Source organism: Haemaphysalis longicornis, unplaced genomic scaffold (assembly GCF_048455015.1).
Source record: "Haemaphysalis longicornis isolate Haplotype H1 unplaced genomic scaffold, Haemaphysalis longicornis Haplotype H1 scaffold_8, whole genome shotgun sequence".
NCBI lineage: Eukaryota > Metazoa > Arthropoda > Arachnida > Ixodida > Ixodidae > Haemaphysalis > Haemaphysalis longicornis.
The window spans coordinates 83,349,095-83,354,213 of record NW_027526445.1 but is presented as its reverse complement, the minus strand read 5'-3'; the positions used below and the strand labels follow the sequence as shown (position 1 = coordinate 83,354,213).

Here is a 5,119-nt window from a genome sequence, read left to right as displayed (position 1 = left end):
GTGGAGAATTAAATATTTGTTAGGCCGAAAGAACCACTGTGACGACTGCATGCTATTGTGTTAAGTTTGCCGCCAATGTATTGGCTTCACCACGTATCTCAAAACTGTCTAAACCCCTATTTCGCCCAAGCACATTTCATTCCAATAACTGTGCAGTTTGAATATCTCAAGAGTGAACAAAATACAATTCCTCCGTTTTCTTATAGGTTGGAGTACCTGCCGAGTATGCGATCTGCAGCCTGTGACAGGCAATTGTAGAGCAGCACACATTCGATATTACTACAATCAAAACTCTCGCGATTGCAAAGAATTTACTTACGGCGGATGTGGAGGCAATGGGAACAATTTTCATACCAAAGAACAGTGCTTGAACGCTTGCGGCGGTAAGGATCTTTCAATGTGGTTATTAGCCTTCGTAACGTTTTTCGAAAAAAAAATGCCATTTTGTTGTGCAAATCAGTGCTTTTTTCAGCACTTTAAGGTGCCCATTACGTTTTTTTGATCACTCAACCTTCACAAAACTTCGCTGTTTCCAGCATTGCAAAAGACTAAGGAGGACACATAACATCTTGGAAATACTCCTTTATTCCGTCCTTTTCGAAGCCTTGATGCTATTTCAAAATGCGGGCGATTCGTTTTTCTCGATTCTACTGTTATTGTAAACAGTGTCCCAGTATAATAGACAGGCGACTAGTCTCATTCCATTATATTACAAATTGGACAATTTCCTAAGCTACTACAGAAATACAATATTCTAATAATTATTCTAACCAAATATTAGCACTACTGCTTCTCTACAGAGTTTTATACAGCATAGCTGCAAACATTTGCAGTATGTTTCCCGCAAACATTGTTAGTACTCCCAAAAAAACTCTTACTTCATAATCAGCAAAACGATAAACCAATTGCAGTTACTTCCAAGCAAGGAGTACTGTTGGGCTAGTTGGTAGGACATCATTAAACTACTATAGCGCAAAGAACGTGAACGAAGACAAGAAAGACGACGGGAGGAGCACAGTGCACAGTGATAGGAAGAAGTGGCAATGAAACTACAGGGGAGATAATTAAAGCACTTGAAATGGGGTGGTTGGGCAGTAAATGTGTCAGCAAGACTTCAATTACGTTGTCACAAAAATAAATTAGGTTCCTTTCCAACACACGTTGTACTTCGGGTGTGATATGAAGAAGTGTCTGTGTAGATTGGGACACGTGCGTGATGTGTGTGAGGTGGCAGAGTGCGGTAACGTATTTATCTGAGGTGAATGTTCTGGTTTTGTGGTGGTACATATAAAAGGTGCAAGTTTTTCCGGATAAAAATTTCAGTTGGAAGTTACCGCTCGTCCCGTCGTCTTTCTAGTCTTCGTTCCCGTTCTGTGCGGTATAGTAGTCCATACTTAAAAGCGGCGCCTTCGATAAAAAATCTATTGATTCTCCTCAATGATACCCGCTCTGTATCTTCGCACCGGTACGTAAAGCGGCCCGTCTCTCATGTGTGTTCACTTCAGGGTTTCGGTGTGCAAAAAAAAAAAACAACCGCAACCGAAAACGAAGAAAAAAACAATCTGTTTCGCCAGAACGAAAACGCAACCGTAAAATCACCTTTTGTTTAGAATTTGGAAAGAGTTTACAAAAACAAAAAGAAAGTTTCTTCTGTCTTTCCAAATTCTTTATCTGTTGCAATGACCTACCACATTATCCCCTTTGCTTTCGGAGGCTTTCTTGAATGCCAACGCTAAAACGAGCCCCTCATTCCCCATTCTAATTCGCTACATGCATAGCGAGAGCCTCTGCTCGGCCGTCTTCGTGCCATAGGGAGCGTAGGAGGGTTAACGTTCGTCGTCCGCTGTCGACATGTCTTAGACACTCGAGTCACGGCGCGGACATTAAAAGGAGTTCCCCTTCACCCAAAGTAGTCCAAGTGGCGCTGGCTATCACCGGCCACTGCAGGAAAACAAAGCACCTCAATATAAATACCCGAGAAAGTGGAGGGGGAAAAGCCCCGCCTATAGGGTAGTTGTCATCACACCAGGCGTATCTTCTGGAGGTTGTGGTTCGGTTCCAACCAGGCGGCCAATTTATGTCCCCTTTCTTTCTGTCTTTCCTAATACTTTATCTGCTTCAATGACCTACCACATTCTCGCCTTTGCTTTCCGAGGCTTTCTTGACTGCCAACCCTTATTTCGGTCTCAATTCAACGAGCCCCTCATTTGCTATTCTGTTTCGCTACATGCATAGCGAGGGCTCTGTTCTGCCAGCCTTGGTGCCCTAGAGAGCTCAAGAGGTTTCAACGCTGGTCGACCTATCACAACATGTCATACACACTAGAGTCACGGCACTGTGGGTAAAAAGAAGGTCCCCTTCACCCCATGTAGTTCGAGTGGCGCTTGGTACCACACACCGGCGCTGGAAAACCCTATTATCGCGCGAAAGCTTAGCGAGGGCCTCGGTTCTGGCAGCCTTGATGCCAAGGTAGCACAAGAGGGCTTCCTGCCAGTTAGCCGCTTATGACAGGCTGTAGACGTTCGCGTCACACCCCGGGGGGTTGAAAAGAAGGTCCCCTTCTCCCCGTGTAGTCTGAGTGGCGCTGACTAGCACCCCCAAGCGTCAGATACAGTTGTAGTAAATATAAATACCCCAGAAAGTGAAGGCGAACACAGTCGCCCATATAGCCGAATTGTTAAGGCATTCGAGATATAATCGAAAGGCGTGGCTTCGGTCCCCACTCTGCGCTCGTGTTTTCCTTTCTTTCTCAAGTAATAATAATAAAAAAATGTAACGTCACTAACGGTAAAAAATAGTCTAACCATTCCCGTATGCCTTCTTTGGCGTTGTAGACTACCGGCATTTCTTTCTTTCTATATATATATATATATATATCCAATCAGAAACGGGAAATGAGGGGCTCGGTGAATTAAGACAAAATAAGAGGTGGCAGTCAAGAAAACATCGGAAAGCAAAGGGGGGAATGCGGTAGGTCACAGCAACAGGTGAAGACTTTTTTGAGTCAGACAGAAAGTGGTAAAAAAATGCACGCCGGGTGGGATCTGAACCCACGACCCCCAGAATACCGGTCTGGTGCGATACGCTACCGGCGAGGCTGTTCCCCACCCCTTTCTTGGGTATTTATGTGAAGGTATTTTTTTTTCCTGCCCTTGGGGGTGGTAGCCAGCGCCACTCGGACAACTCGGGGTGAAGGGGACGTTTTTTTACACCCCGGGCCCGTGACTCGAGTGTCTTCGATATGCTGAGAGTGGTCGAGCAGCGTTGAACCCTCATTAAGCTACCTTTGGCACCAATACTGCCAGAACAGAGGCCCTCGCTACGCATGTAGCGAATCAGAAATGGGAAATAAGGGTCTCGTGAATTAACACAGAATAAGTGTTGGCGGTCAAGAAAACTTCGGGAAGCAAAGGGGGGAATAAGTTAGGTCACAGAAACACATAAAGGCGTTTTTGAGTCTGAAAGATAGTGGTTTAAAAATGCCGCCCTGGTGGTATCCGAATCCACGACCTCGAGAATACCGGTCTTGTGCGATAACCACTACGCTACCGGCTGGGCTGTTTTCCCATCTCTTTCTTGGGTATTTGTGTCAAGGTATTTTTAGTTTCCTGCACTTGGGGGTGGTAGCCAGCGCCTTTCCGACTACTCGGGGTGAAGGGACCTTATATATATATATATATATATATATATATATATATATATATATATATATATATATATATATATATATATATATATATATATATATACATATATATATATCCATATAAACTAGTTAGAAGAAACACTACCAAAGACGTTCAATTAAACCATCACAACATAGTTTTGCAGGTGGGAATAGAAAGATGGCGCGCAGGAATTCGCACTGGTTACCATTATTGTTCGCGAGTGACATATACTTTTTTGTGCGCGCTAAATGAACTTTAATTGACGCTCTGTGGCTCCCTTGTCTATCTTCCGCATGGGCGTGACTTGTTAGTGCTGTTTAATATATTTCTACGAACAACCTGGTCGTTATACCTTACAAAGCAGAAAGCGCATAAAAGAAGACTACCTTTTTTATAAAATTACACGTTGTTCTTCTGTAGGAAAACGATTTCCTACTGTCGTATCAAGCAGTGGCATAAACAAATTATTGGTGATTTTGTGAACATTTTTGTAAAGAAAGAAATAACCGGAAATGAAAATGTCCTTCTTTTTGTTTGTGTTTTCAGTTCGACGTGGTCCCTGGAGGTGGGGCGCAAGTTGGGAATGAGTCAGTGGGCCAAGATGCGAGGCCCCAGAATAAAATTTCCCATTTACACATACGCTTCCAACTATTACAGCGTTTTCATAAATCCTTTGTGTGTCGTAATCCTATCAGCGTAAGGATATATTTTTTTCGTGAAATAAAGAAAAGTTTTCGTTTCGCGATTTTTAACAGTACTCTTTTAGTATAAGTACCACGAGAAATATCAATGAGTAATAGAATTAATTTTGAAAATAAAGCATCTATTACATGTGCTGCTTTAAACTACGGAGTTCAAAATACCAAGCCATTGATTTGAGGGATGAAACGATTTTTATACTTGTCGTTTAGAGCTGTGTCGCCCCCCCCCCCCCCCCCAAAAAAAAAAGAAACAGGTTTCGTCTTGCTTGAAAGCCTCTTATAGGGCTGCTTGGAGCGGAGCTGCTCCCACCACAAGCCGAAAGGCAACACTAAAGCCCACTCTGCCGTGTGAAGCTCGTGCTTCTAGGAATCAACGTTGTTACAACTTTTTTTACAAATGAAAGGGATGAGGTTGGCGCTGGGCTTAATATTTTAGCGACCTTCGAAAAGAAAGCGAATGCGATCACTTCTTTCGCCATTATCTGTGCGAAAATAACGCTGGCACTAGCAGTTGAAACAAGGTGTAGATGTCACGAAAACCTATGGTTGAGATATGAAAACCACTGTTTACTGTGAACGCTGCGAAGTACCTTTTGCCTAAAAAGGACGCGTAAAGATTGGGTTGCTCCATTGTTCTATGAGAGCTTATCTGCGAATTCGTGAGTGATATTTACCCATATTTGCTTCTCCTAGTAGATAGCTTCTGTGTTGTTGACACCTCCTGTCGCCTGCACTTCGCGCGTCACGGGG

The 5,119-nt window shown here is 43.4% G+C and overlaps 1 long non-coding RNA gene across 1 annotated transcript; it reads left to right on the top strand.

Annotated features, from left to right (window-relative positions):
* The first annotated feature begins 222 nt into the window (after positions 1-222).
* Positions 223-4,408, top strand: LOC144150082 (uncharacterized). Its single transcript, XR_013318426.1, has 2 exons — positions 223-383; positions 4,215-4,408. It is a non-coding gene; the product is annotated as an uncharacterized LOC144150082 (long non-coding RNA).
* Positions 4,409-5,119: the final 711 nt, after the last annotated feature.